This window comes from Meriones unguiculatus, chromosome 6 (genome assembly GCF_030254825.1).
Source record: "Meriones unguiculatus strain TT.TT164.6M chromosome 6, Bangor_MerUng_6.1, whole genome shotgun sequence".
Taxonomy (NCBI): domain Eukaryota; kingdom Metazoa; phylum Chordata; class Mammalia; order Rodentia; family Muridae; genus Meriones; species Meriones unguiculatus.
The window spans coordinates 105,443,118-105,467,901 of NC_083354.1; the positions used below are offsets into that span (position 1 = coordinate 105,443,118).

Sequence of the window (24,784 nt, forward strand, 5' to 3'; positions counted from 1 at the left end):
AAGACAACCAGCAGAAACTAAATTAATCAAAGCTCTTTTAAACAAAATATTGTCAGGGTACACGAACGATAGCTTCACATTAGATTTGTACGCAAAACTGCATTTCAGGAACAAACAACAAGGTGGAAAAAGCACGGTGCATTCAATAATCTTTAAACTTTTGCCTTAAAATGCTTATCAGTGAAAGTATAAGAAAAAAGGTTAAATGAAATACCTCAGAGCAAAAAGATCATCCCCTTGTCCTCTTCGGCTATCAGTCCCCCGCTAAAGCATATGGAAAATGTTTTCAAAATGCCCAGATTTGGCACATTGTCATTTCGAAGAGAAGAGCGCAGTGATGCTGTTAGAGAAAATGGGAAATAAATTCAGGATTGGGTGCTGCCTCCTTCAATGCGGATTTATCTAAGTTTAATTTAATATTCTGCAATCACTGAATGATCGCATATAATTCACCAAGATTTTAAAGGGCTTTATTTAAATACCTCGGGCAAAAAGAGAATGAAATTCAAACCATTGCTTATTTTTTTGTGTCTATTTTATTATTATTATTATTTGGAGAACTTCAAGTGGGAACTTTACATAATAAAAGGGAAAACGATGCTTTAGGTTTTTTGGGGGGGGGAGGAGACTGTTAAAGGAAAACATTAGCTTTATTAAAATCATTCTGAACGTAAAATCAAAAAGCACAAAATGGTTGTTTGTAAAACACTAAACCTTTAATCGATTTTATTGGCATTCCGATCGATTAGATAAACGGAAATCTATAGCAAACATCAAAGCATTTAAAACATTTTCTCTATCTCATTTATAAACAAAACTTTTCTTTTCAGTAGAAAAAATGATTATCAAACGACTAACAGGAAATTCTTCAGATATCAAATTACGATAATAAAATTATTTCCACATGGAAGGGGATAATGACAATGATGATAGTAATTACAATAATGAATAATTCAACAACCCTTTGACATGTGTGGAAGAACCTCGGGCAGAAACGGCGTTTGAAGGGGAGGGGGGCTACTTTAAAATAAATACTTTCCTTATTTTTAAGGGACTATTTCAGAGAGAACTCAAGGGGTCTTGCTTAACGGTGCCTGCCAGACTAGTGTTTAATTTCCCCGTAGATACAGAACAGTCGGTTTCTTTGTCGGCATTTTCCTTCCAAATCGAGTTACTTCTGATTAGCAAAAATTAATATGCAAATGAGAGTGAGCCCTACTGGGTTTACAAAGTTAAGGCTGAGAACTGTCTTCTGCGTCTTTTAAAAGGTGAATCCTAAATTATATAGGAAAACAAAGGTTAGACTCTCCGAAAGCAGGATGACGGAAAAACGATTTATTTGCGAATGTCAGAACTGTATCTAAAGAAGCTCGACCGTAAGGGCTCAGGGCATTCTAGCTGTGTGCAGGGCAAGTGTTGCGGGAACCGGCTTTGTGCTTGTTTGTTAAAGAAAATCAATGAAAGTGGCTGTAAAGTAGTTAGTGAGGATTATGTTGGGGACTCGCGGGCCCCGGAACCCCTTGGTAGGCTGGTCCTTCCCGGAAAGTCCCCGAGTCGCTGGCAGCGCGGCGTAGGGTTAGGGCACCTGGCTGGCTGCTCTTTTTGGCCCTTCCCTGGAGCGCTGGTCCACCTACTGACACCTTCATCTTCTGCGCTCGGCGTCCTCCTCCGGGCGGACCCTGCCTCCTGCCCCCTGTCCTTCCAGCTGTCTTAGCCTTCCTGTCCACCCTCACCCTCAGCTGCTAGCACCTTGGCCACTGCTGTGGCTTCCTCCCTGCTTCCGCCGGGAGCCTAAACTTCTGTTTCCATTCTACGGGACTCCCACTCGTGAATCTGGATGAAGCCTCCACTGCTCCTCCCCTCCCCCACCTCCCTCCTGCCATTTATTTGGCAACTGGGGGTCTTCTTACCCTCGCACTTCAAACCTCTCCTCCAGACATTCCAGAGAGTTCTCATCACACCAGAATGTGCTCTCCTCCTCCTCTCTCTCTCTCTACCCCCCTCCTTGGATTGGGGAGTAAGGGGTGGGGTGGGGGTTTCAAGTTGAACTCCCAGGGGTTTTACTCTACTCTTTTAACAGCTTTACTTTCCCTTTTCTTCTTTGCGTAACCTTCACCTAACTCCTAATTTATAACAGAAGCAGGCTCTTTCCCCTGCAGCCCGCAGTTTACAGTTTCCGTCTGGGGCTTGTGCATCAAGCCCTTTCTGGCTTGCCGGTCCCTGCCCAAGACCCCGCAGAGGGTGGTGAACCTGCCCTTGCGCCCGATGGCCATCTGAACGCACTTTCTTTCCGTGGAATGTGTTCTTGACTGAGATTTAAAGTTCTCTGAAAAGCGCCTCTATTTTGTCAACCGGCTGGAATGAAGGCTGGGATGCGGGGAGGACAGGCAACAGAACCCTTTTTAAACAACCCTCTCTCCACTCCCCACCCCCCACCCCCCGCCCGAGAACCTCCACCCAACCCGGATGACGTCCTGTGTGAATAACGAATTCTGAAAGATTTTCCGTCTTGGCACGTGCAGTGTGCTCCTGAGTAATTCCCTAGCGGTCTCCTACCCTCCCCTGCGTCTTCTGGCTCGCGAAGGTCACTGTTGCACCAGGCCACCCTCTCTATTCTTTGGCTCGCTGCGGGCCCTGAGAGCGAGAGGGAGAGCAGGCTAAAAGACCTCGTCCCTTTTCTTCTTCTAGCTGACGCAGCTGCCTCAGAAAATCGCTGTGGCCGCTGCCTCTTCCCGCTTTAATCCCAGACCTCCAGCCATTGGGCAGCTCCTTGGAGGCAAGAAGTCAACACCATGGCAACCCGACAAGCCTATCAAATCACCGGCTGACATGACAGCAGCAACAGCGGCAGGCAAGAATGGGCGGGCGGAAGAGCGGAGGGTCCACGGCACTCCCGCACGCGGGTTCGCAGTGGACAGCCGCTGCTGGCCTCCAAGTCAGACCACAAGTGTGCCCCGCTGTTCCTTCCCCTATCTTACTACTGAACAGCTCTGGAAAAGGAGGACAAATGGAGATGCGGGCAGCTCCAAGCAGTCCCAGTTCTGAAATTCATAAAACCGAAGCTGTCTGCTTTCTGCTCCAGTAGTCCACAAACACAGTCCCAGTAGTCTCAAAGTTGTAAGGTACTATAGCCTGGAGCCTGAGGTTTCTTTGCCAGGTCTGTCGTTTCTTTAAGCAACTTCTTCCTGGAAGTCCCCAAATATAGAAATGTTAGGTTAAAAAAAATGTTGTTGCTCGCCAGTGTTAGGTTACCCAAGACATGGCTCAACACTAAGACTTGACAGTGACCTAAACTTTATCTCAGGCAGCCTTTGCTTTGATTTTCATAGATTGTCTGTTGGTCTGTGGTGTGAGGGCGAAACCAGGAGAGACTTAAAGAATGCATGTGTTGCCTTCCCCAGCACTGCCTGGCCTTTATATTTCCTTTTTTTTTTTTTTTCATTTTCCTTAAGAAACTGATAATTATATCAATAGGAAAGAAAGCATTTTACCAATATTGCAGAGTGTTGTCTACAACGAAGCAGGTTGGAACTGTACTGTTTCTTGACAATCTGTAAACTGAGCCAGGCCTTTTCACTGAAAGAAATACACAGTGTATTATTTCTTTTTAATTTAATCTCTCCTTCTAAAACCTTTGGCAAATATTTGCATAAGTATCTAGAATGGTGTCACCGGGTATATGTCCTCAAGGATCTCTAACTTCTTCATTGTTTTCTAAGTTCCCCTGTTGGATAGAAAAACGACAGAATTCCATTTAATAAAAAGTTCATGTGTGTTATTGAGGAAATCTTGTATGAATTCAAAAGTTTATGCTAAGTTCCCTTAAGTATAATGCAAACAGTACACATGTAAACAATACATTAAATAAGCAAATTTTATTTTATCTAACTTTTTATTAAAGGCTCTCGGTGTCTGAGAATTTAAATTTTACTTGGCATGCATGAAATACTGGAGAACTGGAAAGGCTCCTGAAGACAGCAATTGCCAGATGGAGCAAAGCAGTACAGAGAGCCAAGTTTTGAGTCTTAAAAAATTCAATGAGATCTTGAGCCTGATTTTCCTACTTGCTCAATTTCATTGTTGATGGATACAAATATTAAAGTACCACAGTCAGACAACATAATTTATTGAAGATCAAAACAGGCATAAAAATTCCTGGAAAAAAAAAAAAACAAAAGAACAAAACACTTCATGATACACTAAGAGACAACTTTCAGGAATCACATGGTCTTCTCTGAACTGGAATGCTAAGGATGTCCAGATAGCATTGCCTTGTTTTGTGCTACTGTGCAGTGTTGCTCAATGAACACCTGCCAAAATCACAGAACTGAGATTTGTTTACAGTTTAAATGGATGCCTTACTGCCAAACTATCATTGTCTTTAAATCCATATGGCTAAATCATCATTTATTTACCCATGAAATACATGACGAAGCAGCACACCGTATTTTAAATCCAAATATATCTGTTTAAATCTGTTTTCTCATAAAACCATACATGTAAATAAAAGGTTTTAAAGATAAGTGAAGTGTTCCAAACATTTCAATATATTTGGCTTCTGTATGAGTAAATACACACAGAATATGTAGCGAATGCTAAGATTTCATTGTTTTGTTTAACTATATATTCAAGTTACTGGGAAACTTTAAATACCTTAGGATCCGCAATTGCTATTTTCATATTTGTATACATAGTTTTCAAGTCTGGGTATGTATTACATATTACCACTAATATGTTCACTTACATATACATTGTTTGTAATTTCTAGAAATCGTGAAGAGGTAAAATTAATAGCTTAATATCTTTAAGCCAAAATGCCCAGGAATTTTAATAATTCCTTTGAATTTTTGATGTTCTAACATTAAATGCTCTTTTTGTTATAGACTTTTCATTTATGGATGATTGAAAATTTACAGAATCCTGCACATATAAGGCATTTATTTGTAATCAGGCAACATTAGTTTCTCCTTTAAAACAACACTCTCAGAGTTCATATGAGATATGGATCTTTAGGAATCCATTCGGGTGCTACGCAGGTGAACAGTCAGCTCTGCATTCAGATCTGTGCACTCAATAAAGCCTCCTGTTCCCTTAGTGTTTTCACTACATACACTATGTAAATGAATAACTTGGATAACACGAGGAATTAAATGCAGTTCAAATTGTACACTAAGAAAATAATGCAAGAATGCATCACTCATTTTCAGTTGGTTGGATACCATCTCCATAGAGTCCATTCCTGACCTTACCTAAGTAAGTACTTTAACTTAACGTATGAGACACACCTAGAGGGGTAATACATTGAGCTTAATAGGAAGACAGTTAATAACCTTTATTCATTCTCATGTGCTATCAATCATGGCTGTCACCAGTCTGCTGAATCAAAGCAAAAGTGTTCTTCACAGATGACTGATTAGAAACGCAAAATCACAAGATCCATCTTCATGGTCACTTTTATTATAGTCATTTTTAAACTGACAGCAACCTGCTCAGTTTCAGCACACTGGGCATCACAAATAGTGTCACTCAGTGCAGCTAAGCATGAGAAGAGGTTGGTTGGATTATACTTAAAAATAATTAAGCTCCCAACACTTTGTGGCCTAGAAAAAGGTAGTCTTCTAGAAAAAGATAGTCTTCTCCGAGTCTCTTTACCTCTTCGTAAGTGCTTTAATTGCATTGAGTCATTAGTTAACCATTAGAAAGTAGTCAGTGTTTACTTGTAAATTAGAAATTAGAGATTAGGAAGCAACTATATCTAGTTGAGAGCTGCCGATAACTCTTGTCTGGAGCTTCTTTTGAACTTCATGACAGCACCCCCTTTGTCCTCACAGTTTACTTATGCTTTTTTGAATAACTGAATATATGTATATACATACATGTATGTGTGTATGTATGTACAAATATCTGTGTGTGTGTGTGTGTGTGTGTGTGTGTGTGTGTGTGTGTGTGTGGACTGCTTGCAATTAGTACATCCTATAATCTAGGTTAGCAGATGATAAAAATGAGTGTCTGAAGGGCTTCTTCCTGTGGAAGGCACTAAATGCCATTCCTTGAGCACCATAGTACTGTCATTTCTGAGTCTGTAACTATTTAAATCCAAGATCTTGAGGTGACCCAAATATAAAGTACTAGGTAACTGTGTAACTTCGTGACATGTAACCGTGTATCATTTCATTTTTGATTATAAAATAAAAAAATAGATACACAGAAAAAAATTAAATTAGATATCTCCTGGTTGTATTTGACTCAAATAATAAGAAACTTGGTTTTTGCTTAGATTCTTTATTAATATAACATGGACACCACAGTTTCAGGGTTATTTCATGGTATTTTTATAAGACTTGGGGAATGTTTAATAATACAATAAGGTATAATAGTATACATGTTTATATAGGGAGTTTTTATGGGAAAGATTAAAGATGTAATTTTCCTGCACATGTCATGGATAGTTACTTCATAGTCCATAAAACCTCAAATGATTTAAATTTTAGTTTAATAATTTTGGTCCAAAAACCTTATTATAAATATCTGTGTAGTGGACATTCTTTCATCAAGTGTTAGTTTTCTTTTGGTGATTAAGGCACTTCTGTAGAGACTGAAAGAAAGAGCAAGATAGAGAGACACAGAGAAGTACAAAAATTAATAATTTTTTATAAAACTTTATATTCACTTTCAAACAAGTTATTGAGTTTTAATACCTCTCTGCAAGGATTCTGGATTTTATTTTGTTTCTCTGTCTACACACACACACACACAATTTTTATTGTTTATTCTAGATTGAGAGGATATATATGTTTGTATATATGCTAGATCTCTATTTTCATGTATGATTTTAGATGGTAACGTTGTTCTCTGTATAAGGAGGCTAATACTGACTAATAATGATTTCCTTAATATTGCACTCAGCTTCTATAGGTACAGGTAAAGGAACTAAAATATTTGAAATAAATCTTAACTAGTGATCTTGTGTGTTTATGTTGAAATAGACAAGTGTGCCTTTGAATCTGAATAAACGTATTTGTTAGTTGATATCTTAAAATATTCCTACTCTATAAAAATAATAATAACGATACTTGCATGAATAAATATGTAAGAATAATTGAAATGTTTGCATATTTGAAGAGCTGTGCAACGACATAGTAGCCCGGAAACAGTCATATCAGTGTGTTCATTTGTTCATTTTCATTTAAGCAATAAAAGCAGAATTCACCTAACAGAATGCTCTGGTGTGTGTGTGTTTGTGTGTGTGTGTGAGTGTGTGTGTGTGTGTGTGTTTAGATACACAAAGTTATTTTTCCTAAAGACACATCTCATAGAATTCAGTGTTACTTCATTTGAAGTTAATTTTGTTGTAAAGCCTCCTTTCTGACTAATTATGCTTATCAACATTTTGTTAGAAAGAGACACTGGAAAGTTTTGGAGTAGTGGTAAATTTTTAGTGTAGTCAGTGGTCATCTTTTGGTGTCACCTGCATTTCCACAGCCAGTTTAGGTTGCTATTATTGAACCTTAACATACATTATAAATGTGAACACTCAAGCATTGTAACCATGTGAGACTTACAATCATATCCTTCTATAAATGGATCTTAATAAACTGAGAAGTAAAAAGCAAATTTCTCATATATTAAGTAAAGTAAAGCAATTAAAAGCTCTTCTTTTAAAATTTACTATGAAGCGTCACTGTTTTAAGGATTTTATGTTTTCACATAATTTGAATTCATGACTGTCTTATACTTAAAATAGTACTACTAATATAAGGATTCTTTTGAAAAAATATTTATTTTTATTTACCTGAAGTGTTTGGGTTCTTTGTTCCTGTTAGTTTCTGAATTTCATCTCAATTTGCTGCTGTTATCTGTACAGTTAAGTGCACATATAAGGCAAGTGATTTTATTTAATAAGAAAATAATAAATGAGCTATCATGAAGCTCTTTCAGCTGGTGAAACTCACTCCTTCATATCAGTACATGTTAATCAGAGAACATTTTAAAGTGTAAAAGCTTAAATTTTCAGCATTTCAGCGTTAGCTGGAATTTGTGTTTGTTCGCTGTATACAGTATGTTTTGCGTATGGAGGCATATTCAGAATACTGCCGCGCTTAGATGGTTGACTTCAAAATGCTGCTGCGTACGATTATTCCCATTCTGATTGCCATGCCTGCACTTACACAGCCTGAATATGCAGTCAAAGCATTTCTCTCTCTCCTTGAGTATGATTTTTCCCTTGGTACCTGAATTGTTCTTTGTTGAATCTTTGTGATAAAAAAGGCTGTTATGTGGGTGTCAGCTTGCAATAAATGTGTGAAAAGATGGACAATCAGGATAGACTGGCCATCTTTTAGCATGTCTTTTCTACCTAGGATTCAGAGTTCCAGCTACCAACTAGTGATATTTAGAGAGAAAAGAAAAGAAATCAAAGGTCACACAAAAGTAACCTTTAACCTTTCATAGTCATAAGAGAAAAATCTTGAAATATTTACAATTATTCATCATGTAATTTAATTTTAATTGCTTTCCTAAATAAATTTTAAAATGATGTTATTGTATAATGCAATTCCTTATTTAAAATGGTCATTTTGTTCACCCATTATGTTTATTTAAAATTTTATCTATGCGGCCATTAAAAGTCTCCTACACCAAGATTCTTATATTTTCTGACATTCCTCAAAGCTGTTAATTCATCCAATAAATTCTATAATGCATTTTATGAAAAAATGGATTATTTAAATCAGTGTTTCTTTTTTTTTCCTACTTCAGTTTGCACAGAAATATGCCATCAGGTTTAATGGGCAATTACCTGCATGAATTTTTGGATGTTTAGTGCTGTTTTCAAGTAAAAAAGTCAGGCTAATACAATAGAGATAAAGATCCCTAATTTGATAGCTTAGCTTTTAGATGCAAACCTTAAGCTCAGTATTTCATAGGCCCTGAAGAATTTTAATGTATTGCAGTTTATTTTGCAATATTTGCACAAACACTCAGAGTCATATTATGTTCTCTAGTTATTTCATTATATTAAACTTCACATTTAGATTTTCATTTGAATTCTCCTGTTTTCAGCATTTGGATATCATCTTATTAGCTATCATAAACTAGAAGTTTAAGGAGAGGGTGACTATGAAATGTAAACACTGCTCCTAGATCTTACCATCGAAGAGAAAGAGGGGCTAGGGTTGCTTTACCCCAAACATTTTCCTGTTATGATTATAAGAAAAGATCGGATGCTGTGGCAATTTTTTTCATATGTGATCTTTCTTTAGAATTATTTTCAAAGACAACTGTTCTCAGCCCTTATTTTCATCTCCAAAAAGCATTACGTTTTGCTTCATTTTGAAATATTTCTTCATAGCATATCTTAGTTTAATTCACTTTTAGCAAAAGAAACACCCAGGCTCAATCTGGAGACCTCCTTCCAACATAATTTGGCTGGACCTTTTCTTAGTAAAGGTTTTCTGGTTTTCATTTTCACTTCATATTCTCAAATAAAAGATCCTTTGTTGTCTACCATTTGATTGGACTTAATGAAAAACACTCCATTTTAACTTAACAGTATTTCCTTTTGAATTTATTATATTTAAGAACACTGTCAAGAATCAAGCATTTAATCTCAGGTTTTTATATTTCAAAATATATTACTATCACATGGCTCAGTGAGGTGATGTAAAAAGTACACTGAAAAGATTTCAAACAGAAAAGCAAAAGCGAAAAAAAGCTTGCCTTCGTTTTAATATGAAACTAAATACTATGGCTAGCGTGCAGATTGGGTTCGGCAGCTGACTGTAAAGAGTAACATGTGACGGGGTGCCAACAGCAGAATTGTGCAGTATTGACTAAATGAGCTTCACTGATTTGTATTGAGGCTAATATCTTCTTTAAACAATTCCGTGTAAATTGTGCGTATAAAGTCATTGGAAGCTATTTCTCAGGACAGCCTTGCCGGCTAGCTACCTGCTGGAGTGAGGAAGATAATCAATAGGAAGAAATAGAGCTGAGCATGAGCCTGGAAAGCTGCGGAGCAGTTAATGCTGATAAAAGCAGATGATGTCAATATTTGGGGATAGCACAACTCTGGGATAATAGACAAAAGAGAAGTCCATGTGTTGTAGGGCATCCAAACGGGGGCGAAATTGAAGTGTAAGTGGCAGATGAAGCTGTAGGCTGCAAAAGACATTCTTTATTACAGGCATTGTTAGATCTCCACTGAAGTCCAAACGCAGAACACGATCTTGTATGAAAAAGGCAACTAACTTTGTCAGCACTTTAAAGACCCCTTTCTGTTTTAGTGGTCAGTTGATTTCTGCTGTTTTTCTATCTCCTGTTAAAATTTTCCTAAGTAACTTCCAAGATACGTAAAATAAGGCAATATATAAGAAAGAAAACAAAATCAGTCTGAGGGTGATACTAAACACATAAACAAACCTCAGTGCCCCTGTGTACATTTGTGGTTATATGTAGCCGACTCTATATTTTTAAAAGATAGTAGACTAATAGGAAGTGAGGTAATGGAATAGTTTCACTAATTTAATACTAGAAATCAGTTTTGCTTTTGCTGTCAGGTGATGAAATTTCATTTTTCAGTGCTGATCTTTCTGTTGGTGTATTATGACACAGTCTGTCAACGTGAACAGATATGGGGAAGGAGCCTGGGTGACTGAGGCACAACCTGCAGAGTGCTCTTCTCAAATTTTAAACAGGTCACTGTGTGTGGGTATGAGAAGTAAGACTGTGCTCACTTTAAATGCTGTTGTCTATATAACAATTTAGTACAAACAAATCAGTTGGACCACAGCCATGTTCCAAACATGAATGAGGGAGCCAGATTCAAAACATGTATTTTAGAACATCTTCTTTAAGGAGCTGTTTAACATTCCTTAATAGCACCATTTGCAAAATGTACATTAGTCAACAAAAAGTAGTAATACATTCACATACACACAAGACTATTAAAGATAACCATTTCTCCAAAATTAAACAATTCTATATCTCCTGCATGCTTTTATTGCCGTAGATGATTCAATTGTTTGGTGTTAGCTGCATGGGTTATATCAAACACATAATTCTCTGGGCAGACAAAGTAGAAAAGCTTTACATAAATGTGTATGTATATTTCCTTAAAATCATGTTACCAAATGTTGTTAGAAAGGCAGATGTATTTGTTTGGTACCTGGATATTTAAGCACGTTTTTACCCATGGGCAAATGGTATCAAATGTTTATTTTGTGCTTTTATTTTGAAATGACTATCTTCAATTGTAGAAAACCACATATTAGGTTTATCAACCCAGTATACTATATAATAATTACAATAATAATTTAAGACTTGGTAAATATATTATCTTTGCAAGCTTCCTTATAATAAAAATCTTCATTTATAAATTCTAATATGTTGCCAGGTATCCCATCTTTTCATCTTAAATACAGAGAAGTGAAATGTTCTTATTTATTAGTGAATTCTAAAGAAGGCTTCATTTCAAATAGAGTATGAATTTTGATTTAGAGACCCAGAAAAAAATCTTCTAAGATCTGTACTTCAGCTAATTTGCTAATCTTGCGCCACTTTCAGCATTTGTCACACATATAGACCAGGAAATTGGCTCCATCTCATTCTAGCTCTGTATTGAATTAAAAACCTCTACTGCAAAGAGGAGCATGATGTGGGGAAAGAATAAATTTAGCTCTTTCTTTAGTAATGCACATATATTTCCATACATTTCACATCCTAAGGGAGCCTATGAATGCATTCAATAAATATACAAGTATAAAGTATAATTCCAGAAAAAGGAAAGGTTTACTTTTTTTTTTCTGTTTTTAATGTGCCATTTTAAGTCTGACTTAAAGTCTAACACTTAAGGTTAAAGATTTTTTTTTATTAATTTATTTTGCCTTTCTTTTAGTAGACACATTTAGTGTTAGAGATAAATCTTAAATAATGAATTTCAATTGTTCCTTCCATTTGGATGATGTTAGCAAGTTTAGGTAGAATCAAATTATATATCAGCAATGGCAAATTGAGAAAAATGGTTGAATGGTTGTTTTTTTTTTTTTTTTTTTGTCATTTGCATCCAGATTACACCATGTGCAAACTACATATGCAGGTATAGGGAAAGAGTACCCATTCTTATATTCATGTGTGTAGGCCAACAGGCAAGGTGGTTGCCAACAACGCATCATTTTAAAGAAGAGCCCTTGTACACGATGAATGTGTTTCTATTAAAATTTGGCTACAATGAGGCATGTCCCACAGGTGATGGAGATTTAAACTGATTAGGAAGATAGACATCCTTGTATGTGTCGTTCACCACACTCTTTGGATCTCCGAGTGCATCGAGAGCAGACAAGGTAATGTGCTAGATTTATGATGGCCTCGCGAAAACAGAGCTAACAAAGATTATGGCATAGTTGTTTAGAAAAACGGTGAACTGAAGCTAACTGATTTATACTGACATATATCTAAATGAAGCCTTCATTTGAATATTGCCTTGAAAAGTCATCTTTTATTAAATGTTTGATAGGCACTGAAATATACATATCTATTTTAAAGCATACCAGCTATGCTGCTGTTATTTTTGCAAGGATTATATTTAACATGTTTAGGGTACAAATCCTTTTATTTATTTGTAAAGACCTTAAAATAACATCTAGTGACATAATCACATCAGGTTAAGAAATATATTTTATGATATTTCACACCTAAACATCTAATTGTAAGAAGCTTGGAAAAGTCACAATAAACCTGCAGAATAAACAGTTCAAGCGCTTTAAAATATTTATAAGTCTGACTCTATGATAAAAAAAGCCTTAAAACAGTGCTTGCATTGCTCAGTTCAAAGCCCTGCCTCTTGCTCTCTTGATCCTCATTTGCCTGGAACACATAGCTGTTTCTTTTTTATATTATAAGACCAGCAAAAATACTCCTTGACTAAGAACCAAAATTCTGAGCAATGACTTGCAGGCTTCTTGCTATGGAGGTCTTATCTGCCTACCATCAGAAAGAATATTATGTAAGACCCAAACTTGCCGGCACTCAAGCTTTTCAACTTAGCATTCTTTGCTCCTCTCTCTTTAAATATCATCATAGCCTGTGGTGTCATCACTCGAATTCAGGGGACCCACACATTGTTTTGTTTTGTTTTTTTTCAACTCCATATACGCTTCCATTTAATCTGACAAATAAACGTGTGGGTAAAGATGAGGGTGTTACACAACATTGCTGGAGTCACAGACTCCTTAATGTCCTCTTTCTGTTAGTTTGGTTATCCTTGCATTTTATAGCTTAAGAGTTCAGAGGTTCAATGCTCAGTGTGTAAAAGGGTGTTTCTGGAAGCCTCTCATATGAATTACTGTGTGCCCCAACTACTTCAGGCATAAAATCCTCTAACAGACAGCAGGCGACAAATTGGGAGAATGTGCTTAATGTGTCAGGTAACTTTTTTTTTCTCTCATAGATTACATCCCTATAGCAATTTCCTCTCCCTCTTCCCCCCACCCCATCTCTTCCCTTCCAGTGCCCCTACCCTCTATCTCTCCCTCTCCAGCTCCCCTCTCCCCCAGATACCTACCTCCCTTTGTCTTCCTTCAGAAAAGATCAGGTCTGTCAGGGACATCAACCAAACATGGCATAAAAAGCTACAATAAGGCCAGGCACAAGGCTGGACAAGGCAATCCAGTAGGAGGAAAAGGGTCTCACAGTAGGCAAAAGCATTTCCAGATAGCCCTAGCTCCCACTGTTAGGATTTCCACAAGAATATCAAACTACTCAGCCATATCATATATGCAGAGGACCTAGGTCAGACCCCTACTGGCTTCCTGAGTCCCCATGAGTCCCAGTCAGTTGATTCAGTGACCTGTGTTTCATGGTATGCTCCTGACCCCTCTGGTTCCTCTCACCCTTCCTCCTTTTCTCCTCAGTACTCCCTGAACTCAGCCTAATGTTTGGCTGTGGGACTCTGAATCTGCTCCCATCAGCTGCTGGATGAAGTCTCTCTGGTTTCTTCGACAATGATTCAATTAGGCTCTTGTCCTAAAACCCTCTGTAGGCAGGACAAACTGCAGGTCAAAGGTTTTGTGGCTGGGTTTAACTCCAATGTAAGTTTTGAAGATTTCCTTTTAGTGGTTCTCTCTCTTTCTTTTTTTAAAGGAGATTTAGTGAAAACAAATAGGAAGTATATGGAACATGCTGTTTTGCTGTTTGCCTAAACTCATAATTAGAACATAGGATGTCACCCTCCTTCCATCCCTGCTTCCCTCCCTCCCTCCTTTTATCCTTCTACTCACCCTTCCTCATTCTCTTCTTTCCCTTTATCTCTATCTCTCCCTCCCCCTCTCACTTGGTATTATTATAAAATCTATGTAAGTTGTGATTTCCTCCTCAATCGGTGTTTGATTGTGGGCTGAAGTTCTTTAAGTCTCCTCTATCCTGCATAGCTGAGTTCACAGCCAAATAGCAGCCCTTTCTCCCTCCATACAGCCTCTCAGCAACTACCACCTTCTTGCCTCCTCCAATGAACTGAGCTACCACAGAATCTCACCTAGCCTAATGTCCCAAATAACCAGGATATCTTCCTGTGTTTTGCTGTTATCTTTCTTCTTCTTGAAGGATAAAGAGGAGGAACCTCTTTGGAATGTTGCAACTAAATTAAATCAGTTCATTAACTAGGAACTTGGAAGTGGAAGTCAAGAATAGGAAAGAGGCTTAATTCTTATGGGAAACAAGGAGAAGGAAGCTTTCAGCAATTGTTAAACATTGACAGCTCCTAGGAAGCATTCCTAGGGGTTCATGGAATGCATCCCCCCATGCCAGGTGCTGTGATAAGTTACTCACTAACATTGTCATGTTCATCCGCATCTCTCTCTGCAGTGGTACTCTTATTATCCCCCTTTCCAGGTGATAGAAATTGAGGCGCAGAGAGGTCAAGCTACTTGCACAAGTTTGTATAGCAGATAAGTACTAGAGGTGAGAACCAACCATCTCCTTAAGCACTCTCACGCCGCTTCTGTAACAGTCACTTAGCAAAACCTTCTAGTCTTTAAATCCATGGAGATGAAAACATATCCTTCTGAGTAGAGGAGAAGGAGCCCTGCGCTGTTCTCCTCTAGTGAAGAAAAAGGAGAAAATGTGACTGTCTGAAGTCTGCTCACTTGGCCTATTCGGTCTCAATAAAGATTATATGTGCCTAGAATTTGATAGTTCAAGGAGGTAGGGATGTCAGATCAATGGGTTTGTCAGGTACACTTGAGATCAGGTTTTTTGTTTGTTTGTTTGTTTTTTGTTTGTTTGTTTTTTTGTTAGCATAGTCTCTAGACTATAGACCCCATCAAAACTGTATGAATTTACTGATGGGTTTGTAAAAGCTGCCCAAATTTAATGAAATTTAATGAGAAGCAAGTATTCTATGTCAAAATATCATCTTTGAATTAGACATTCTTGTAACACTGACAGTTAATTATGATTGTTTTAATAAATAGATGGTGTTTCTTTACAAAACTAGACCATTTTATGAGCCTTGATTTAGATGCCTTGTGCTCCAGGATAATTTGAGTTTTACTCCCCAAATAGAATTCAATGCTTAGTTTTCTTAGTTTTTCACTAACCTTTGTTTCAGTTGCATTTAGGTTTACACAATGACACTTTCACTAAAACTTCCTTTTCCGAGTGACTTATAAGAACTGCAGATGATAGGAAACATTGCTACAGCCACCTAACCAATTGTGCTGTACACATGTGCTATGCGGATGTCATACAAGCATTTTGCTTCATTCAGAAACTGTGAAACTTTCTTATGCGGAGAATGCTTTACAAATAGAGTTCAAAAATATTAATACACATTACTTCATATCTACCTTAATGAAAATCTGACTTCAAATTTGTTTTTCTATGTCTCCTGGACTCCAGGTACAGCTTGCTGGCTCCTATGCTTGTCAAAATCCAAAGTTTCAAGCTATTAAACAGAAAACACAGGGAAGAATAAAAGAGAAGGGACTGTGGAACCTGAGGAGAGGATGAGATCTAACTACAGTTTCATGTGTTTAGGGTGACCTGGGCAATAGTTGGAGTCTTCTGGTTTGGCTTTCCTTTTGTGTAAAATGAATATTCTAAGAACAGGAAGAAAATCGTTAGGTGATGGATTTTGACTATTCCATGAAAGTGCTCAGGGCCTGACACCTTCTGAGGAATTGATTGTCTGTGACCCACCACTGTTGGGTTCTAGATAATTTTGTCTTAAAGTGTGTGTTTATGCTCAGGCTGCTTGAATTAACTAGATTAGTGAGTGCTACTCTGAATGAAACTCAGGCATAAAAAGGGAATTCTTATACAAAACAAATTGTCATGACTTCACAAGCTATTGAATTTGTAAACATTACATTTCTAGATTCCTGATTTTAATAAAAACACCCCACAAGCAACATGCAAAATGTAATTTAGTTTTATTTTCACCATGAGCCTTAGAATTTTTACTGTGTTGAGGTCACAATCAGGAAGAGGCACAATCTTTATGAAACTTACAGTCTTATCAAATGTTTAATGTGGCCAAGTATAATGTAAGAGCAATATAGAGAAAGGTAATCCTATAAAGCTGAGGATAAGGACAGTTATTCATGTCAGGGACTACTAAGATCGGCATGCTCTTTTCCAGCCTATTTAATCTCAGCTTCGTCCTTTTTCACGTAGAGATATGTCTGTGTGTATTTATTAATTGTGGGATTGAAACAAAAAATGGTTTTGTTTCCACAGATACTATTGGCTGTTTGTAGTAAACAAGCTAGTGTCTTCCCCCGTTTAAGTGAAGAGACTGTTTTCCTTATAGAACAATTACATGCCTGCACAAAGAAGACTTGTACAACAGAATTGCAGAAAGTGTGAACTGGTTTATAAATGATACAATCTATAAGGCAGAAATAATGCCTCTGCCTTGTGCATGACTTCATTTTTAAGTGCTCTACTTCCTTTCGCTCTGCTGGGAAGTTCTGTATTTAATTTCATAAGAAAGAAAACAGAAGTCTTTTCCTTCAATACTGACAGGAGTCACACATAGCCTATCCTTTCCCGGTCTTTGCTTTGGGTGACTTGTGCCCTCGTGTGTGACCAGAAGGTGCCCTTTAAAATGACAGTTACAAGCAAATGATAGATGCCTTCATGGACTTTGAGCAGCCAAAATAAGCTAAGATATTCAGACTGATTTTGGCAGGAAAGTTTAGATACTCAGGACACAGAATGCTCATCCTCAGGGACATTTGGATATGATTGACAAAATAAATATTTAAATAAATAAATAAAAAACAATGAAAAATGCTTAAATCATCTACCAAAGTCATTCAGGAATGGAATGAATTCTAAAAGTAGAGAATTAATATTTCCTGTCTAATTTTACCTTAGCTGCTTACGATTGTCCAATAGCAATAAAGAGATTCTTAAACCTCTCTTCATAAACACTGATTCTTTCTGACTATTTAAATCCTTAAACTTCCTTAATTCTTCCTTAATTCTTAACATTATTATTGTTAAATTTATACCAAATTTTATAGTTTAAGTTATAAGAAGTGAATTGTTTTTTTTTTTTTAATACTGTTCCTTGTCAGTAGTCCTTAGCTATCTTTTTCCTTACGAGAAAATATTGTATAAAATCTTAACTCATTCTGTACATAGCTTCTCTTGACTGCTTTAATTTTACTTTCCATTCACATTCAACAATTTTAAATGGGTGAATCTTTTAATATTTTCTTTGAAATAAAAAAATGCCCTTCAGAGTTTGACAAATATAAAATTATTTATTTCTGCCCATATTGTACTGGCAAAACATTGTTCAGGTCTTGTGTAGAAAGCCCCAACTGCTGTTAGATCATGAGTGCAATGGGCCTGTCATGTCTAGAAGACACTATATTGCAACAATACTTACTTTGGTCCTTAAACTTTCTAGCCCCTCTTTCATTGAACCTCAGGAGGAGGTATGGTACAGATGTCCCATCTAGGGCTGAGAAAACCACAATCACAAATTCTCTGAACTTTGACCAATTGTGGGTCTCTATAGTAACATCTGTCCACAGTACACAGAAGCTTCTCTGACGAGAGATGAGATTTGTATTATTCACTAATCTGTGGGTACAAACGTAAGTATTCAGTTTAATACTCTATCCGTCAACAAAATAGTAGTTACAAGTTTTCTCTGGGAATGAAATTATAGCTTTTTAATGGTATTCAAAATTAAGAATATTTTGTGAATTATTTGAGACCAGGTCTCACATAGTCAAAGCAGGCCTCAAGGGTTATGTATCAAAGGCTGACATTGAGCTTCCTTTTCTCTTCCTTTACCTACCAAATATTGGAATTACAGTCATGAGCCACCACACCCAGTTTAAAATTGATAATTAGTTAAATATGTAAATTTAAAAATTGAATAGTTGAAATGTTTATAGACAATTTAGTAATTATTTGAACCCTATTGAGTCTTGTGACTTATTCCATTAAGACAGGCTGATAATCCCATGGAAATATGATGGGAATAATAGACCCGAGCATGCTACTCTTTCTATATTGCCATAAAAGGCAACAGAACCTCAAAAGCACACCCAGCTTCCCTGTGATGCTGACACCATCACAAAAGTAACCGTTACATTAACAAATGTAACCAATTTAAGGTTGCTTTTTAGAGGACAAACCTTTTCAGAAGACACTAAATACAATAAGCATTGCCTCCTGGAAAATGATGACTTAAATGTACTACTACTGGGAATCTGAATTCTAACATCCTGAAATTCCAATTTTGAGAATAAGAAAGTTGAGCAGAAAAAAAAAAAAAAGATTAATTCTGGGTCTCATATCAGTTGTGGGGGTGGGACAGTAAATCTTGTATACATCGGAAGTTTAAGGATTTAAATAGTCAGAAAGAATCAGTGTTTATGAAGAGAGGTCAGTGGAAGGGTTGTTGGTAGACAACTTTTTATTGTGACTATTTGTGGGGGTCCAAGTGTTTGAGGCAATGATCTTGCATTAGAGTCCTGAGATTGATTCATGGCTTGATTCCCAGTATTCCTTATAATCCCCTTATGATCTCGCCCATCTACTGCTCTAAATCTTCATTGCATGTTGTATCTTGAAGTCCAAATAGGAACTTTTAAAAGCACCGTTCCCTCTGTCTTTCATATTTTTTTTAATACATATATTCTTTTCATCAAGTACTGGGTTGCATTTTTACATACATTATTTAAATTATTTTCTAGAATAATAAATCTGTAGTGCACACATTCTGGATTTTTATCTATCTATCTATCTATCTATCTATCTATCTATCTATCTAATTATCATCTATCTATCATCTATTTATTTGAGATAGGTTTTCTCTGTGCAGACCTAAAACCTGTCTGTGTACACAAAAACCTGTCCTGGAACAGGGTTTTGTAGACTGCTGGCCTCAAACTCAGAGATCTCCCTGCTTCTGTAACCTGCCCCACTCCCTACCAAGTGCTGGGATTAAAGGTGTGCACCCAGCCATGTTCAGAATCCAAACTTAATTATTACTACTTGTCATGTACTCTGTATCACCCTAGATTTTCAGTTTTTCTTTGATGTTTTGCTTGTCTAGATGATGTCCATGTCTCTACTGACAAAATCAACATTTCTCACTAAATTTCACCAGCTGGTACTCCCACCTGGCTGGCTTACTGAGCACTGAGTAAAGAGGCATTTTTTCCACGGCCAACATCTGAAAACAGGGTGAGTGTCTATTCCTTGCTCTCTACAATTCTGCTTAAGGTTCTCACCTCATCTCATGTTCTCATCATAATTTCTCTTATTTCTGTCTGTCCCTTTGTTCATTTATGTATCAAGAATTTTTACTTAACATGTTTGTCAAAGATAATTACAAAATATTGCTTTTTAAAATATATTGTTATCATTTATTACAATTTATTCAATTTGTATCCTGGCTGTGCCCCCCTCCCTTATCTGCTCTAAATCCCACCCTTCCTCCTTCTTCTCTCCCTATCCCCTGCCCTATTCAACTGATAAGAAGATCCTCTTCCCCTTCTATCTGACGCTAGCCTATCAGGTTCCATCAGGACTAGATGTATTGTCTTCCTCTGTGGACTGGCAAAGCTGCAGCTCCCAGTGATCAGAGAGCCTGCACTGAGTTCATGGCAGAGGAAGCCCCAATGACTCTTAACTCTGAGAGAAACTGGGTAGTTCTGAAGGCAGTTTAAATCAATACTGAAAGAATACATAAAAAAAATGAAACATTAATCCTCACTACAGTGTATGAGTCAAGTGTTGCCAAGTGGTGGTGGCACAGACCACACGTTTAACCCCAGCACCACGGTTGCAGAGATGGATCTCTGTGAGTTAAAGGCAAGCTTGGTCTACTGAGTGAGCTCTAGGACAACCAGGGATATACACAGAAAAAAAAATCTGTCTCAAAAACCAGAGAGAGAGAGAGAGAGAGAGAGAGAGAGAGAGAGAGAGAGAGAGTCAGATCTTCTGGACATAAGAAGTGTTCATCTGTTGTTATTCCTATTAATCTGGATCCAGTACATAACAATTAGCTGTAGGAGCTCAGTAGCTAGAGGATGTCATTATAACCATCACTAAAGAAAGACTAGCATTTCAGCAAGAGAATGTGATTTAATGGATGACTGTACTACATATTAGTTGAGTGTCTTAGTAAGTTTATGAACTTAAGAGTATTATTCTTTTCTGCATTAAATGTGGATTATATAATCAACTTATTAATGAGATTAAACAAAATCACAGATAGGTAAAAGTGCATAAATTCAGGTACATAACAGCAAATTTGGTTTACCAACAAATATATTACAAATTCAGTTGGTTAATTTGATTTAGGCAATGTTTATCAAGACTGATGAGGAGTTGAGCAATTGAGCAGTTGACCCAGTTAAGCTAGTAAAAAAGACCAATATATTTAAGGTGCTACTGGCTTGCCAAAAAGAAGAAAAAGAAGAAGAAGAAGAAGAAGAAGAAGAAGAAGAAGAAGAAGAAGAAGAAGAAGAAGGATTCTCACAAAATTTGAAGTTGCAAACTTATATGCCAGAACCACAACAAATCCAAATATAGGACAGGGAAGTAGAGTAGATTGGCCAAGACTTACAGCTTATCCTTAGAGAGTAGTGACAGCAGAGAATAGAAACTGATCTTTTTTTTTTTTTTTTTTTTTTTTTTTTTGTAATTTAATGTGACACATTTTTATTTGCCTAGAATAGAAACAATTTTTATTGAAACAGGACAGCTCAATTGATCTTAAGACATGACATAGTAGAATCTTTATGATGTATTTATTGAACAAAAATGTTCTACCTCTCAGCATTTCTAAATCATTATATGGAGATGACAGTAACTTATAGACTAAGAGTTGGATAGTAAAAAGAAAGATGAAAATGAATAGAGTAACTAGAGAGAAACTTAATTTGTTAAAGTTTAAAAATAGTAGACTAATTAAAAGGTGATTAGGAAATAATTAGAATAGAACATTCTTTTTATTTATTAATTTTTATTTGTTATATAAATCACAAGTTATTTATTTTGTATCCCAGCCATAGCCCCCTCTCTCATTCCCTCCCAATCCCATCCTCCTTCCCTCATTTCCTCCCTGCACTTTCCAAGTCCACTGCTAGAAGAGGTTCTCCTCCCCTTCCATCTGATCCTAGCTTATCAGGTATCCTCAGGACTGGCTGCATTGTCCTCTTCTGTGGCTGACCAAGACGGTTCCTCCCTCGGGGCGGGGGAGAGGTAAAGGAGCCCAGTCGTTGAGTTCATATCAGAAATAGCCCCTGTTCCCCTTACTAGAGAACCCACTTCGTTACTGATCTACCATGGGCTACATTCAAGCAGGGGTTCTAGGTTATATCCATGCATGGTCCTTGGTTGGAGAATCAGTCTCTTAGAGGACCCCCATGCCCTGATATATTTTGTCCTTGTGGAGTTCCTGCCCTCTCCAGGTCATATTAACTCCTTCTTTTATTGTATGATTCGCTGCACTCTGCCAAAGGTTTGGTTATGAGTCTCAGCATCTGCTTTGATACACTGCTAAGTAGAGTCTTTCAGACGCCCTCTGTGGTAGGCTCCTGTCCTGTTATTGGTTTTCTCCTACTTCCAATGTCCATCCCATTTGTCTTTCTAAGTGACGATTGATCACCTTACCCCAGGTCCTCTTTCTTGTTTATCTTTTTTGCACATATTTTAGTATGTTTATCCTATCTTACAGGTCTATATAAGTGAGTATATACCCGTGTATGTCTCTCTGCTTCTGGGATACATCCCTCAGGATGATCTTTTCTAGATCCCACCATTTGCCTGCAAATTTCATGATTTCCTTGTTTTTAATTGCTGAGTATTATTCCATTGTGTAAAAGTATCACAATTTCTGTATCCATTCCTCCATTGATGGAAATCTGGGTTGTTTCCAAGTTCTGGCTATTACAAATAAAGCTGCTACAAACATGGTTGAGCAAATGTCCTTGTTGTGTACTTCACCTTCTTTTGGATATATACCTAGGATTGGTATAGCTGGATCTTGCAGAAGTACTATTCCTAATTGTCTGAGAAAGCACCAGATTGATTTCCAAAGCTGTTGTACCAGTTTACATTCCCACCAGCAATGGAGGAGGGTTCCCAATTCTCCACAACCTCTCCAGCATGTGCTGTCACTTGAGTTTTAACGTTTGCCATTCTGATGGGTGTCAGGTGAAATCTCAGGGTCTTTTTGATTTGCATCTCTGTGGTGGCTAAAGACATTGAGCATCTCTTTAGGTTTTTCTCTGCCATTCTATATTCCTCTACAGAGAATTCTCTGTTTAGCTCCATACCCCATTTTTAAATTGTATTGCTTGATTTATTGCTTTTTAGTTTTTTTTAGTTCTTTATATATTCTGGATATCAGCCCTCTGTCAGATATTGGAATGGTGAAGATCCTTTCCCAGTCTGTAGGCTGTCGTTTTGTTCGGATGACAATGTCTTTTGCTTTACAGAGACTTTTCAGTTTCATGAGGTCCCATTTATGGATTGTTGCTCTAAGAGCCTGTGCTGTGGTGTTCTGTTCAGGAAGTTGTCTCCTGTGCCAATGCATACTTTTTTTTCTAACCGATTTTTTTTCTGCATGTAGCCATCGAGTTGGACCAGCACCACTTGTTGAAGATGCTATTTGTTTGATTGTTTGTTTGTTTTCCATTGAATGGTTTTGGCTTCTTTGTCGAAAATCAAGTATTCATAGGTGTGTGGGTTTATTTTTCGGTCTTCTGTTTGGTTCCATTGATCCACCTTCCTGCTTCTATGCCAGTATCATGCCGGTTTTTTTTTTTTTTTAGAAATTCTGGGGTTTTTTTGTTTCTCTATATGAAGTTGATAATTTTTCTTTCAAGGTCTGTAAAGAATTGTATTGGTATTTTGATGGGAATTGCACTGAATCTGTAGATTGCTTTTGGCAGGATGGCCATTTTTACTATGTTAATCACACTGATCCATGAGCACAGGAGATCTTTCAATCTTCTGATATATTCTTCAATTTCTTTCTTCAAAGACTTGAAGTTTTTTTTTTTTTTGTTTTTTGTTTTTCAAATAGGTTTTTCACTTGCTTGGTTAGAGTCACCCCAAGGTACTTTATGATATTAGTGGTTATTGTGAAAGATGTTCTTTCCCTGATTTATTTCTTGGCTCTTTTGTCTTTGATATACAGGAGAACTTCTGATTTTTTGAGTTAATTTTGTATCCAGCCATTTTGCTGAAGGTGTTTATCAGCTGAAGGAGTTCTCTGGTTGTACTTTTGGGGTCACTCATGTATACTATCATATCATCTGTGAATAGTGACACTTTGACCTCTTCCTTTCCGATTTGTATCCCCTTGATCTCCTTTAGTTGTCTTACTGCTCTAGCAAGGACTTCAAGTACTATGTTGAATAGATATGGAGAGAATGGGCAGCCTCGCCTTGTCCCTGATTTCAGTGGGATTGATTTAAGTTAGAATAGAACATTCTTAAAGGAGCAGAATATTTTCATTACCAGAATAATAGTAAAATAATCTGTGAACTTCCAGATGAATATACTGTACTACACTAATAACTTATTAAGTAAAATGTGATCTAAATTTGAAACTTTGAAATAACTGAAAACATGTGGCTGATTGACACCTCTGTCTCCATGTGAATCTCTGAGGGAGAGAGGATCAGGGGCTGCCTCTATCATGAACTCAGTTGACTGCTCTCTGATCACTCATGCCTGATGATTCAGCCTTACCAGGCCAGGGGGAAGAGTATCCAAGGAGTTCAGATGAGACTAAACAAGCTATTCGTAGATGGCAATAGAACTTCCCCTTTCGGTGGACTAGGGAAAGGGGATGAGGGGAAGAGGGAGAAAGGGTGGGACTGAGAGAGTTGAGGGAGGGGGCTTCAATTGGGATATATAATGAATAAATTGTGAAGAATCAAATAGATATCAAATAACTGAAAAATAGAATGTTATGATTATTTTCTCTCTAAGAGACTATTATCTCTAAATACATATGTATCTGTCTTAGTCACTGTCGTATTGATGTGAAGAGATGCTTGACCAAGACAATTCTTATAAAAAGAAAGTATTTAACTATGGCTTGCTTATAGTTTCAGTGGTTAGTCCATTATCATCATGGCAGGGGACATGGCAACAAGCAGATTGCTGGAAAAGTAGCTAAGATTTCCACATTCTGATCCATAGGCAGAGAGACACAGAGACAGAGACAGAGATTCTGGATTTGGTATGGGCTTTTGAAACCTCCAAGCCCATGCCAGGTGATACACTTCCTCCAACAAGG

The 24,784-nt window shown here is 37.2% G+C and overlaps 1 protein-coding gene and 1 long non-coding RNA gene across 2 annotated transcripts in view; one reads left to right on the forward strand and one right to left on the reverse strand.

Annotated features, from left to right (window-relative positions):
- The window catches only part of Zfhx4 (zinc finger homeobox 4), a 198,437-nt gene extending 198,148 nt beyond the window's left edge, over nucleotides 1-289 (reverse strand). The window contains exon 1 of the mRNA XM_060385802.1: nucleotides 215-289. The gene's annotated coding sequence lies outside the window, so the exon portion shown is untranslated. The remainder of the gene's footprint in view (nucleotides 1-214) is intronic.
- The window catches only part of LOC132654747 (uncharacterized), a 67,983-nt gene that overhangs the window by 7,623 nt on the left and 35,576 nt on the right, over nucleotides 1-24,784 (forward strand). The window contains exon 2 of the long non-coding RNA XR_009592459.1: nucleotides 19,577-19,707. This is a non-coding gene — a long non-coding RNA (uncharacterized LOC132654747). The remainder of the gene's footprint in view (nucleotides 1-19,576; nucleotides 19,708-24,784) is intronic.